The sequence below is a fragment of the Passer domesticus genome, unplaced genomic scaffold (assembly GCF_036417665.1).
Source record: "Passer domesticus isolate bPasDom1 unplaced genomic scaffold, bPasDom1.hap1 HAP1_SCAFFOLD_172, whole genome shotgun sequence".
Lineage (NCBI taxonomy): Eukaryota > Metazoa > Chordata > Aves > Passeriformes > Passeridae > Passer > Passer domesticus.
Window position 1 is genome coordinate 70,810 of NW_026989955.1, and position 15,297 is coordinate 86,106.

At 59.2% G+C, this 15,297-nt stretch overlaps 1 pseudogene; it reads left to right on the plus strand.

Moving 5' to 3' along the window:
- Positions 1-4,650: 4,650 nt before the first annotated feature.
- Positions 4,651-10,600, plus strand: LOC135291985 (uncharacterized; annotated as a pseudogene).
- The last annotated feature ends 4,697 nt before the right edge of the window (positions 10,601-15,297 follow it).

Here is a 15,297-nt window from a genome sequence, read left to right on the forward strand (position 1 = left end):
ATTTCCCACTTTTTTCCCCAAAATATTTCTGCCATTTTCCCCCTCACATTTCCCCACCTTTCCCCCTCACTTTCCCCTCCATTTTCCTCTCACTTTTCCCTCCATTTTCCCCCCCATGGTTCCCTCCATTTTCCCCTTCATGTTTCCCACCTTTCCCCCTCACATTTCCCTCCATTTTTCCCTCACAGTTCCCTCCATTTTCCCCTCATGGTTCCTGCCATTTTCCTCTCACAGTTCCCACTTTTTTCCCCTCTCAAATTTCTGCCATTTCCCCCCACACATTTCCCACCTTTCCCCCTCACATTTCCCTCCATTTTCTCCTCATGTTTATTGCCCTTTTCCTTCACATTTCCCCCCTCACAGTTCCCACCTTTTTCCCCTCACTTTTCCTGCCCTTTCCCCTCATTTTCCTGCCCTTTCCCCTCACATTTTCCATTTTTTCCCCCTCACGTTTCCCACTCTTTCCCCTTCCCAGTTCCCCGCCTTTTTTTCTCTCACATTTCCCACCATTCTCCCTTCACATTTTCAGACATTTCCCCCTCACAGTTCCCACCTTTTTCCCCTCAAAATTCCTGCCTTTTTCCCCCTCATATTTTCCTCATTTTCTCCCTTTTCCCCCTCATGTTTTTTGTCACTTTGGACTCTATTTTCGCCTCACATTTCCCACCTTTTTTCCTCACTTTTTCTGCCTTTTTCCCCTCATTTTTCTGCCTGTCCCCCCTCATTTCCCCCCTCTTTTCCCCCCTCACATTTTCCACATTTTTCCACCCATTTTTTCCCCTCACATTTTCCTCACCTTTTCTTCCATTTTCCCCTCATGATTTTCTTCATTTTTTTCCTCATTTTCCCTCATTTTCCCCTCTCATTTTCTGCATCAAAATGGGCAGGAAGGAGGAAAAAATGATCCAAAAAAAAGGGAAAAATCGGGGGGGAAAAGGGAGAGAAATGGGGGAGAAAAAGAGAAAAAAATGGGGTGGAAAGGGACAAAATCAGGGAAAATGAGGCAAAAATGGGTAAGAGGGTGGAAAAAACAGGGGAAAATGATCCTAGAATGGGGATAAATCAGGGAAAATGAGGCAAAACTGGGGAAAATAGGGGGAAAATGAGGAATAACTGGGGAAAATCGGGGGGAAATGAGGCAAAAATGGGGGAAATCAGGGGAAAAGGGGGGGGAAATGGGGGAGAAAAGGGGGAAAATGTGTGGAAAGGGACAAAATCCAGGGAAAATGAGGCAAAAGTGGGGGAAAATCAGGGAAAATGATGAAAGCTGGGGAAAATCAGGGGGAAAATAGGGTGGAAAGGGACAAAAATGGGGAAAATCAGGGGAAAATGAGGCAAAAATGGGGAAAATCAGGGAAAATTATGAAAGCTGGGGAAAATCAGGGGATAAAGTGGAAAGGGAGAAAAATCGGGAAAAATGAGGAAAAATCAGAAGAAAAGGAGGGGGGGACGGGAAAAGCGGGGCTGGGCCGGCTCCGAACTGGGCCAAACTGGGCCGAAGTGGGCCAGAGCGGGGCGGGAGCGGCTGAGTCAGAGCGTCCCGGGATTAACGAGATCCGGGGAAACTGAGGCAGGAGCGGCCGCCGCCCCTCCCCCAGGCCGGGCGCGGCCACAAAAGCGCGGGGGACAGCGGGGGGGGGACAGAGGCGACAGCGGGGGACAGGATGGGACTGAGGTGAGGACAGGGGGAGGGGAATATGGGGGGATAAGGGGGGGATAAAGGGGGGAAATGGGAATGGGAAGTGGGGGAATAGGAAATGGAAATGGGAAATGGAAATGGGGAATGGAAATGGGGAATGGAAATGGGGAATGGAAATGGGGAATGGGGGAAATTGGGGAGAAATGGGGAATGGAAATGGAAATGGGAAATGGGAAAGGGGAAGTATGGGGGGGAAGAGGGAAATATGGGGAAAATGGGGAATGGGAATGGAGAATAGAAATGGGAAATGGGGGGGAAGGGAAATATGGGGGGAATAGGGAAATATGGGGAAAATGAGGAAATGGGGAGAATGGGGGAAAATGGGGAATGGGGGAAATGGGAAATGGGGGGAAATGGAGAATGGAAATGGAGAATAGAAATAGGAAATGGGGGGAAGGGAAATATGGGGGGAATAGGGAAATATGGGGAAAATGAGGAATGGAAATGGAGAATGGAAATGGGGAATGGGAAATGGGGGAATGGGGGGAAATGGGGGAAATGGGGGAATGGGGGAAATGGGGGAAATGGGGAATGGAAATGGAATAAGAAATATGGGGGGGGAAAGGGAAATATGGGGGAAAATGGGGAATGGAAATGGAGAATAGAAATGGGAAATGGGGGGGGAATGGGAAATATGGGACAAATGAGAAATGGAAATGGGGCAAATGGGGGAAATATAGGGGAAATGGGGAGGAAATGGGAGAAATAGGGGAAATAGGGGAAATGGAAATGGGGGAATGGGGAAATAGGGAAATGGGAAATGGAAACGGAAAATGGGAAATGAAGAAAGGGAGGAAATATGGGGGAATGGGGGAAGTAGGAAATGGGGGAAATTGGAAAGGGGGGAAATGGAAAGGGGGGAAATGGGGGAAATGGGGGGAGATGAGGGAAATGGGAAATGGAGAAATGGGAAATGGGGGAAATAGGGGAAATGGGGGAAATGGGGAATGGGGGAAATGGGGAATGGGGAAAAATTGGGGGAAATAGGGAATGGAAAATGGGAAATGGGAGGACAGGAAATGGGGAATGGGGAAACGGGGAAAATGGGAAATATGGGGGAAATGGGGGAATGGGGAGAAATGGAAAATATGGAGAATGAGAAATGGGAAATGGGGAAAATTGGGAAAAAGGGGGGAAATGAGGGGGGAAATGGAAATGGGGGAAAATGAGGAATGGGGAAATGGGGGGGAAGTGGGAAATGGGGAAAATGGGAAATGGAGAAAGGGGAAATGAGGGAAATAGGGGAAATGGGGGGAATGGGAAATGGGGGGGGACGGGAAATGAGGGAAAATGGGAAATATGGGGGGAATGGAAATGGGGAAATGAGAAATGAGGGGGAATTAAAGGGGAATTAAGGGGGAAATGGGCAAAAATTGGGGAAAATGGAGAAAAATGAGAAAAATGGGGAGTAATGGGTGAGAAGGGGAAAATGAGGAAAAAGGAGGGGAAATGGGGAAAAATGAGGGGAAATGGGGGAAATGAGGGGAAATGGGGGAAATGAGGGGAAATGGGGAAAATGAGGGGAAATGGGGGAAAATGAGGGGAAATGGGGGAAAAAGGAAAGGAAATGGGGAGAAATGAGGGGAAATGGGGAAAAAAGGAAGGAAGGGAGGGGCCAGGCTGTGGGGGAGGGGGCAGCCAGGTCACCTGTGTCCCCTCCTGTGTCCCCTCCCGTGTCCCCTCAGGGCCGTGGAGCCGCTGCTGCTGCTGCTGCTGCTCTCAGGTACCTGGGGACACCTGGGGACACCTGGGGACACTCCTAGTGGCATTGTCCCCACACCTGGTGGCCCAGGGGACACTCCTGGTGGCATTGTCCCCATGGCGGTGACACACGTTTCCCCATGTCCCCGTGAAGGTGCCACCCCTGCTGTTCCCACGAGGTGACACACGTGTCCCCCAAGTCCCCATGGAGGTGCCACTCCTGGTGGCCCAGGTGACACACCCGGTGGCATTGTCCCCATGGAGGTGCCACACCTGATGCCAGCGTCACCACGAGGTGCCACACCTGGTGGCCCAGGTGACACTCTGAGTGACAATGTCCCCATGGAGGTGACACACCTGTTGTCCCTGTGGAGGTGACACACGTGTCCCCATGGAGGTGCCACCCCTGCTGTCCCCACGAGGTGACACGTGTCCCCATGTCCCCATGAAGGTGCCACACCTGGTGGCCCAAATGCCACTCTGGGTGGCCCAGGTGACACTCTGGGTGGCATTGTCCCCGTGGAGGTGCCACTCGTGGTGGCCCAGGTGCCACTCCTGATGGCCCAGGTGACACTCGTGGTAGCCCAGGTGACACTCGTGGTAGCCCAGGTGACACTGCTGGTGGCCCTGTGAAGGTGACACATCTTGTGGCCCAGGTGACACTCTGGGTGGCATTGTCCCCATGGAGATGCTACACCTGGTGGCCCAAATGCTACTCGTGGTGGCCCAGGTGCCACTCGTCGTGCCCCAGATGCCACTCCTGGTAGCCCAGCTGCCACTCCTGGTGGCCCAGGTGCCACTTGTGGTGCCCCAGGTGACACTCCTGGTGGCCCAGGTGCCACTCCTGGTGCCCCAGGTGACACTCGTGGTGGCCCTGTGAAGGTGACACATCTCGTGGCCTAGGGGACACTCTGGGTGCCATTGTCCCCATGGAGGTGCCACTCTTGGTGGCCCAGGTGACACTGCTGGTGGCCCAAATGCCACTCGTGGTGGCCCAGGTGACATTCCTGGTGCCCCAGGTGACACTCTGGGTGGCATTGTCCCCGTGGAGGTGCCACTCTTGGTGGCCCAGGTGACACCCGTGGTGGCCCAGATGCCACTCCTGGTGGCCCAGGTGACACTCTGGGTGGCCCAGGTGACACTCCTGGTGGCCCAGGTGACACTTGTGGTGCCCCAGGTGACACTCCTGGTGGCCCTGTGAAGGTGACACATCTCGTGGCCTAGGGGACACTCTGGGTGCCATTGTCCCCATGGAGGTGCCACTCTTGGTGGCCCAGGTGACACTGCTGGTGGCCCCAAATGCCACTCCTGGTGGCCCAGGTGACATTCCTGGTGCCCCAGGTGACACTCTGGGTGGCATTGTCCCCATGGAGGTGCCACTCCTGGTGGCCCCAGCTGCCACTCCTGGTGGCCCAGGTGACACCCGTGGTGGCCCAGGTGACACCCATGGTGGCCCAGGTGCCACTCTTGGTGGCCCAGGTGCCACCCGTGGTGGCCCAAGTGACACTCGTGGTGGCCCCGTCCCCATGGAGGTGCCACTCTTGGTGGCCCAGGTGCCACCCGTGGTGGCCCAAGTGACACTCGTGGTGGCCCAGGTGCCACTCCTTGTGCCCCAGGTGCCACCCGTGGTGGCCCTGTCCCCACAGAGACGCCCCCGTGTCCCCGCCCCGCGCCAGCCCCCTGTCCCTTTGTCCCCGCAGGTGCCAGCCGGTGCCAGCCGCCGCCGTGTCCCCCGGGCCAGCGGGCGGAGGGGGACGGCGCGGGTGCCACCTGCGTGCCGCTGTCCCCCGACGGCGACAGGATCATCGGGGGGTACCCGTGTGTCCCCATGTCGCAGCCCTGGCAGGTGCTGCTCTACGGCCCGCTGCGCTGCGGGGCCGTGCTGCTGCGGCCGCTCTGGGTGCTGACCGCCGCCCACTGCGTCAAGAGGTGACAGTGACAGTGACAGTGACAGTGACAGGGACACACCCTGGGGACAGGGACACACCCCGGGGACAGGGACAGGGCCAGCTGCTCTGCACCCCCTGCGCTGCGGGGCCGTGCTGCTGCGGCCATTGTGGGTGCTGACCGCCGCCCACTGCGTCAAGAGGTGACAGTGACACCCCTGGGGACATCCCTCGGGGACAGGGACACACACAGGGGACAGCCCCGGGGACAGGGACACACCCTGGGGACAGCAGGGACAGGGACAGGGCCAGCTGCTCTGTGCCCCTGCGCTGCGGGGCCGTGCTGCTGCGGCCGCTCTGGGTGCTGACCGCCGCTCACTGCGTCAAGAGGTGACAGTGCCACCCCTGGGGACAGGGGACAGCCCTGGGGACAGCCCTGGGGACAGGGACAGGGACAGGGGACAGGGACAGGGCCAGCTGCTCTGTGCCCCTGCGCTGCGGGGCCGTGCTGCTGCGGCCGCTGTGGGTGCTGACCGCCGCTCACTGCGTCAAGAGGTGACAGTGACACCCCTGGGGACATCCCTCGGGGACAGGGACACACCCTAGGAACAGGGACAGGGGACAGCTCAAAGGGACAGGGACAGCTCACAGGGACAGGGGACACACCCTGGGGACAGGGGACACACCTCGGAGGAGAGGGGACAGCTCACAGGGACAGGGACAGGGACAGGGGACACACCCCGGGGACAGGGACAGGGACAGGTGTGACCCCAGTGGGTGCTGACCGCCACCCACTGCATCAGGAGGTGACAGTGACAGAGACAAGGGACATCCCTCGGGGACAGGGACAGGGGACAGGGTTTGGGGGTGGGGACAGGGAAGACGGGACAGGGGGACACCCTGGGGTGACACCGTGTGACCCCCCCCCCCGCAATGTCCCCATCCCCCTTGTCCCCAACATCCCCAATGCCACCGTATTGTCCCCAATGTCCCCAAGCCCCCGCTCTCCCCGATGTCCCCAACCCTCATGTCCCCAATGTCCCCAAGCCTCATGCCCCCAATGCCCCCAATGTCCCCAAGTCCCCAAATCTCCCCATTTCCCCCCAGTTTTCCCCCAATGTCCCCAATCCACTCGATGTCCCCAATGTCCCCAATCCCCCAATGTCTCCGATGCACCCTCAGTGTCCCCAACCCCCCAGTGTCCTCGTGGTCCCCAATTGTCCCCAATCCCCTCAATGTCCTCAGCCCCCCTGATGTCCCCAATGTCCTCAACCCCCCACTGTTCCCAACCCCCAATCCCACTGTTCCCAACCCCCAATGTCCCCCAATGACCCCCGATGCTCCCTCAATGTCCCCAATGTCCCCAACACCCCCAGTGTCCCCAACATCCTCCTTGTCCTAATGTCCCCAATGTCCCCAACCCGCCAATGTCCCCAATGTCCTCAATGTCCCCAATGTCCTCAATGTCCCCAATGTCCCCAACACCCCCCCAATGTCCCCCAATGTCCCCAACACCCCCAATGTCCTCATCACCCCCAATGCCCCCCCAATGTCCCCAACACTGCAATGTCCCCAATGTCCCCAGTGTCCCTAATCCCCTCAATGTCCCCAACACCCCCAATATCCACGATGCCCCCTCAATGTCCCCGATGTCCCCTCAGTGTCCCCAGTGTCCCCAACACCCCCACTGTCCCCATCACCCCCAATGTCCCCAACACCCCCAATGTCCCTAATCCCCCAATGTCCCCCAATGTCCCAATATCCCCGATGCCCCCTCAATGTCCCCAATGCCCTCAACACCCCCAGTGTCCCCAATCTCTCCAATGTCTTCAACATTCCCAATGTCCCCAATGTCCCCGATGCCTCCCCAATGTCCCCAACACCCCCAGTGTCCCCAATGTCCCCAACCCCCCAATGTCCCCAATATCCCCGATGCCCCCTCAATGTCCCCAATGTCCCTGATGCCCCCAACCCCCCAATGTCCCCAATCCCCTCAATGTCCCCAATGTCCCCAACACCCCCCAATGTCCCCAATCCCCTCAATGTCCCCAATGTCCCCAACACCCCCCAATGTCCCTAATCCCCCCAGTGTCCCCGCTGTCCCCCAACCCCTGTCTGTCCCCAGGGGTCTCCGTGTCCGGCTGGGCGAGGATGACCTGACGCGGCGCGAGGGGACGGAGCAGGAGCGCCGGGTGACGATGGCCGTGACGCACCCGCGCTTCGACCCCCGGCCACGCTGGACGCCGACCTGGCCCTGCTGCGCCTGGACCGGCCGGCGGCCATCACCCGCAGCGTGCGGCCGCTTGGGGCTGCCCCGCGCCTGCGGCCCGCCCGGGGCCACCTGCCTGCTGTCCGGCTGGGGGACAGTGACAACGCCGCAGGGTAGGACACTGGGGACACTGGGGACACTGGGGACACTGGGGGGATTGGGGACATTGGGGACACTGGGGACACTGGGGGGATTGGGGACACTGGGGACACTGGGGACACTGGGGACACTGGGGACACTGGGGGGATTGGGGACACTGGGGACACTGGGGACACTGGGGGGGATCCCCGGGGCCACCCGGGGGCCACCTGCCTGCTGTCCGGCTGGGGGACAGTGACAACGCCGCAGGGTAGGACACTGGGGACACTGGGGACACTGGGGACACTGGGGGGATTGGGACACTGGGGACACTGGGGACACTGGGGGGATTGGGACACTGGGGGACACTGGGGGACATTGGGGGGATCCCCAGGGCCTCCTGCCTGCTGTCCGGCTGGGGGACAGTGACCACGCCGCAGGGTAGGACACTGGGGACACTGGGGACACTGGGGACGTTGGGGACACTGGGGGGATTGGGACACTGGGGACACTGGGTGGGATCCCCGGGGCCACCTGCCTGCTGTCCGGCTGGGGGACGGTGACAACACCACAGGGTAGGGACACTGGGGACACTGGGGACACTGGGGACACTGGGGACACTGGGGACATTGGGGACATTGGGGACACTGGGGACACTGGGGACACTGGGGACACTGGGGACAGGGACACTGGGGACATTGGGGGACACTGGGGACACTGGGGACACTGGGGGACATTGGGGACATTGGGGGCATTGGGGGACACTGGGGACACTGGGGACATTGGGGACATTGGGGGCATTGGGGACACTGGGGACACTGGGGACATTGGGGACACTGGGGACACTGGGGGACACTGGGGACACTGGGACACTGGGGACACTGGGGACATTGGGGACACTGGGGACATTGGGGACATTGGGGACACTGGGGACACTGGGGGACACTGGGGACATTGGGGACACTGGGGACACTGGGGACACTGGGGACACTGGGACACTGGGGACATTGGGGGCATTGGGGACACTGGGGACACTGGGGACATTGGGGACACTGGGGACACTGGGGACACTGGGGACACTGGGACACTGGGGACACTGGGGACATTGGGGACACTGGGGACATTGGGGGACATTGGGGACACTGGGGGACACTGGGGGGGGATCCCCGGTGGCCACCTGCCTGCTGTCCGGCTGGGGGACGGTGACAACGCCGCAGGGTAGGGACACTGGGGACACTGGGGACACTGGGGAAACCCCTGAGTGACCCATGTGTAACCTATGAGTAACCTATGAGTAGCCCATGAGTAACCCCTGAGCAGCCCAGGGCGTGTCCCCACCCCCTGACCCCACTGTGACCCCCACAGCGACCCCTGAGCAACCCCTAAATAACCCGAGTAACTCATGAGTAACCCCTGAGTAACCCATGAATAACCCATGAGTAACCCTGAGTAACCTGAGCAACCAATGAGTAACCCATGTGTAACCCCTGAGTAACCCCTGAGTAACCCCCAAGTAACACCCCGACTAACCCCCCAAGTAACCCCTGAGTGACCCCTGAGTAACCCATGAGGCAACCCCTGAGTAACCTGTGAATTACTTATGAGTAACCAATGAGTAGGTCCCCAGGGCCCCCCAGGACCCTCCTGGGGGTGTCCCCGCCCCCCGACTCCTCACTGACCCTCCCTGACCACCGAATAACCCCCGAGTAACCCCCGAGTAAACTATGAGTAACCTATGAGTAACCCCCGAGTAACGCGTGTCCCCGCAGTGACGCTCCCCAAGCGCCTGATCTGCGCCTACGTGCAGCTGCTGTCGGACGCCGCGTGCCGGCGCGCCTACCCCGGCCGCATCACGCCCAGCATGCTCTGCGCCGGCGTCAGCGACCGCCGCGTCGACTCCTGCCAGGTCAGCCTGATTCATCCCAAATCCACCCCAAATCCGGCCAAAATTCACCCAAAATCTGGCCTAAATCTGACCCAAATCTGGCCAAAATCCGGCCAAAATCCACCCGAAATCCGAACAAAATCCGGCCAAAATTCACCCCAAAATCTGGCCTAAATCTGACCCAAATCTGGCCAAAATGTGACCCAAATCTGGCCAAAATACGCCCCAAATCCACCCCAAATCCAACCGAATCCAAACAAAATCTGACTAAAATACGCCCAAAATCTAACCAAAATCCAACCAAAATCTGATCAAAATCAGGCCATAATCCACTCAAAATCTGACCAAATCTGCGCAATATCTGGTCAAAACCTGGCCAAAAGCTAACTAAAATCTGGCCAAAATCGACCAAAATACGCCCAACATCCACCCAAAATCTGACCAAAAGCATGCCTAAAATTCCCCCAAAATCTGAACAAAATCTGGCCAATATCTGAACAAAATCTGACCCAAATCCGGCCAAAATCCGCCCAAAATCTGACCCAAATCTGGCCAAAATCCATCCAAAGTCTGTTGACCCCGAGTGACCCCTTGACCCCTGAGTGACCCCTGAGTGACCATAACTGACCTGAGTGACCCCTGAGTGACCAAAACTGACCCGAGTGACCCCTGAGTGACCATAACTGACCCCTGAGTGACCCGAGTGACCCTTGAGTGACCATAACTGACCCCTAAGTGACCATAACTGTCCCTGTGTCCCCCAGGGTGACTCCGGGGGTCCCCTGTCCTGCAATGGCACCCTGCAGGGCATCGTGTCCTGGGGGGGCAGAGTGACCCCTGAGTGACCATCACTGACCCCAGAGTGACCCCAGAGTGACCATAACTTGACCCGAGTGACCCCTGAGTGACCCCTGACCCCTGTGTCCCCAGGGTGACTCCGGGGGCCCCCTGTCCTGCAATGGCACCCTGCAGGCATCGTGTCCTGGGGGCTGCAGACCTGCGCCCTGCCCGGCCACCCCGGCGTCTACACCAAGGTGTGCAACTTCGTGCCCTGGATCCTGGACACCATGGACAGGAACTAGGGACACAGGGACACCTGGGGACATGGGGACACCTGGGGACACCTGGGGACATGGGGACATGGGGACCACCTGGGGACACCTGGGGACACCTGGGGATACCTGGGGACACCTGGGGACAGCACAGAGAGATGGGGACACGGGGATGGGTCACACCAGGGTCTGCAACTTTGTACCCTGGATCCTGGACACCGTGGACAGGAACTGGGGACATGGGGACACCTGGGGACACCTTGGGGACACCTGGGGACACCTTGGGACACTTGGGACATGGGGACACCTGGGGACATCTGGGGACACCTTGGGGACACGGGGATGACATGGGGGACCCCAGGGTTGGTCTCCAGATGCGGTGGCTCCAGGACAGAGGACTCTGGAGCCACCCTGGGGACACAGGGGTGACACAAGAACACCTTGGGGACACGAGGACACCTTGGGGACACGAGGACACCCTGGGGACACGAGGACGCCCTGGGGACACGGGGGTGGCACAGGGACACCTCGGGGACACGAGGACGCCCTGGGGACACGGGGGTGGCACAGGGACACCTCGGGGACATTGTGGGGACGTGGAAGCTGGTGCCACCACAGGGTGGGACAAGGGACAGGGCGACGGGACCTGGGCCACGTTTGGGTCACCAGGGGCCACCCCGGGGCCACCCCAGGGCCACCACGGTGCCACCCCCGGGGCCACCCCGGGCGGTGACGGAGGGGACGCGGATTCGGGGTCAGAACCAATAAATTTGGGGCACAACGCGGCCTCGGGTCCATCTCTGGTGTCCCCAACCCCCCCCCCGATGTCCCCAAGGGTCCCCTGGGTGGGGGAGGGGCCGGCGGCCATTTTGGGGCGTTTTCCCAGAATTCCGTTTATTGAGGCACTTGCACAGCGGGGGGAGGGGATCCCGGAGTGTTTGGCCACGCCCACACGGGGGAGGAGCCAATGGGAGGAGGGAAGAGGGGGGTGGGGCCAATCAGGGGGCCGCGAACCCAAGCGGGGTCAAGCAAAGGTCAGCCAAGGTCAACCCAACCCAACATCAACCCAACCCAAGGTCAATCAATCTAACCAAACCCAACCAAAGTCAACCCAACCCAACATCAACCCAACCCAAGGTCAATCAACCCAACCCAACTCAAAGTCAACCCAACCCAACGCCAACTCAATCCAACCCAAGGTCAATCCAACCAACCAAGTCAACCAAATCAACCCAAGTCAATCAACCCAAACCCAACCCAACCCAAGGGTCAACCCAACCCAATCAACCCAACCCAAGGTCAAACAAACCCAACCCAACCCAACGTCAGTCCAACCTAACCAAAGGTCAACCAAACTCAACTCAAGGTCCACCCAACCCAACCCAACCCAACTCAAGCCTAGGTCAACCCAACCCAACTCAAGGTCAACCAAGGTCAACCCAACCCAACCCAAGTGAAGCCAAAGGTCAACTCAACCCAATCCAAGCCAAGGTCCACCCAACTGAAGATCAGCCAAGGTCAATCCAACCCAACCCAACGTCAACTCCATCCAATTCAAAGCCAAACTCAACTCAGGGCCGACTCAACCCAACCCCTCGGTCAACCCAACCGACGGTCAGTGATGTCCAAGAACCAACCCAATGACCAACGCGAGTCAAGACCGGACAATCGATGGTCAAAGTCAAAACCAACCCAACGGTCAGCTTAAAACCAACCCAACGGTCAGCTCAAGATCAAAACCAACCCAACGGTCAGCTCAAGATCAAAACCAACCCAACGGTCAGCTCAAGATCAAAACCAACCCAACGGTCAGCTCAAGATCAAAACCAACCAACGGTCAGCTCAAGAAAAACCCAACGGTCAGCTCAACATCAAGACCAAACCTGTGGTCAGCTCAAGACCACCCCAACGGTCAGCTCAAGATCAAGACCAACCCAACTGTCAGCTCACGACCAACCCAACGGTCACCTCAAGACCAACCCAGTGGTCAGCTCAAGACCACCCCAACGGTCAGCTCAACATCAAGACCAACCCAACGGTCAGCTCAAAACCCAACCCAATGGTCAGCTCAAGACCACCCCAGTGGTCAGCTCAAGACCAACCCAATGGTCAGCTCAAAACCAAGCTAACGGTCAGCTCAAGACCAACCCAACAGTCAGCTCAAGACCAACCCAACAGTCAGCTCAAGACCAACCCAACGGTCAGCTCAAGATCAAAACCACCTCAGTGGTCAGCTCAACCCCAACCCAATGTGTCAGCCCAAGACCACCCCAATGGTCAGCTCAACCCCAACCCAATGGTCAGCTCAAGACCAACCCAGTGGTCAGCTCAAAACCAGGCTAACGGTCACCTCAAGACCAACCCAATGGTCACCTCAAGATCAACCCAACGGTCAGCTCAAGACCATGCCAGTGGTCATCTCAAGACCCCCCCAGTGGTCAGCCCAATTAACCACCAATTAACCATTAACAAAACCAAGCCCAACCCAAGGCCAGGTGAGGTCACCCAAAAGGTCAACCCAAGGTCACCCACCGAGGCTCCCCAAGGTCAACGTCAACCGCCCCGCCCCTCCCCCACCCCACCCCCCCACCATCTCAGTGCACAAAGCCCCTCCCCCAACGCCTGGCCACGCCCCCCCATCCTCAGCCCCGCCCCCCAAATCGGCACCGCTACAGAAGTGAGGGGGAGGGGCGGGGTCACATGGGGGAGGGGGCGGGGTCGGGGGGCGGGGCCGTGGCGGTGCAGGGGCGTCTCCTTGTAGACGAACCAGGAGCCGCTGGCCCAGAGCAGGAGGTTGAGGAACCCGAAGGCCTGGGGGGAACAGCGGGGCGGGGGAGGGGGTCAGAGCCCCTCCCCCCACCCCCCATAGCCCCTCCCCCCATCCCCATAATAGCCCCCTCCCCCCCGCCTGGTTTGCCCGTCCAAGCCCCGCCCCCGCCACCTTCAGGGTGTCCACAAACACGGGCGATTCCCCTCCCCTGCTGTGCCTCAGTTTACCTCTGCCCCCCAATCCCCGATTTCCTCCTCAAATCCCCTCCCCCACCCCACAAAGCCCCCTCCCCCACCCCAAATTCCCCTCCTCCCCCACCTGTGCCTCAGTTTCCCCGCCCCATTTCCCCCAAAATCCCCTCCCCCAGCCCAAATTCCCCTCCCCCAGCCCCGTGCCTCAGTTTCCCCAGCCCAATCCCCCCCCGTGCCTCAGTTTCCCCCAGCCCCATTTCCACCCCCCCATTCCTGTGCCTCAGTTTCCCTCACCACGGAGGCCCCCAGGCTGCCCATGGGGGTGACCCCAGCCCCATTTCCCACCCCCCATTCCCGTGCCTCAGTTTCCCTCACCACGGAGGCCCCCAGGCTGCCCATGGGGGTGACCCCAGCCCCATTTCCCACCCCGTGCCTCAGTTTCCCTCACCACGGAGGCCCCCAGGCTGCCCATGGGGGTGACCCCACCCCCCCCATTCCCGTGCCTCAGTTTCCCTCACCACGGAGGCCCCCAGGCTGCCCATGGGGGTGACCCCAGCCCCCCCCCCGGCCCCGTGCCTCAGTTTCCCTCACCACGGACGCCCCCAGGCTGCCCATGGGGGTGACCCCAGCCCCATTTCCCACCCGTGCCTCAGTTTCCCTCACCACGGACGCCCCCAGGCTGCCCCATGGGGGTGACCCCAGCCCCCCCGGCCCCGTGCCTCAGTTTCCCTCACCACGGAGGCCCCCAGGCTGCCCAATGGGGGTGACCCCAGCCCCCCCGGCCCCGTGCCTCAGTTTCCCTCACCACGGAGGCCCCCAGGCTGCCCATGGGGGGTGACCCCGACGGGGGCGCAGCCCACAGTGGGGGAGGGGCAGTGGGGGAGGGGCGCGCCCAGCGCCGCCCGCACGTGCCGCAGGGCCTGGGCCCAGGCCGAGGAGGCCACGAGCCAGAGCACGGCCAGGAGGGCGGAGACGGCCAGGTCCTGGGGGGAAAAAACCGGGAAATTGGTTAAAAATGGGGAAAATGGGAAAGTTACATAAAAATTACAGAAAAATGGGAAAAACCGGGGAAAAAATAGCTAAAAATGAGCCAGAAACGGGAAAATGAGGCAGGAATGGGGCAGAGCCAGAGCACGGCCAGGAGGGCGGAGACGGCCAGGTCCTGGGGGGAAAAAAACGGGAAATTGGTTAAAAATGGGGAAAAAATGGAAAAAATGGGAAAAAATGGGGAAAAAATGGGAAAAAATGGGGAAAAAATGGGGGAAAATCAGGCAGGAATGGGGCAGAGCCAGAGCATGGCCAGGAGAGCGGAGACGGCCAGGTCCTGGGGGAAAAAAACGGGAAATTGGTTAAAAATGGGGAAAATTACATAAAAATGGGAAAAAATGGGGAAATATGGGGAAAAAAGGAGCCAGAAATGGGGAAAAAAATGGGAAAAAATGAGTCAGGAATGGGGCAGAGGCAGAGCACGGCCAGGAGGGCGGAGACGGCCAGGTCCTGGGGGGAGAAACCGAGAAATTGGTTAAAAATGGGGAAAATTACATAAAAATGGGAAAAAACCAGGGGGAAATGGGAAAAAATGAGGAAAATATGGGAAAAAAATGAGGAAAAAATGGGGGAAAATGAGGCAGAAATGGGGCAGAGCCAGAGCACGGCCAGGAGGGCAGAGACAGCCAGGTCCTGGGGGGAGAAACCGGGAAATTGGTTAAAAATGGGGAAAATGGGAAAAAAATGGGGAAAAAACAGGAGAAAATGGGAAAACATGG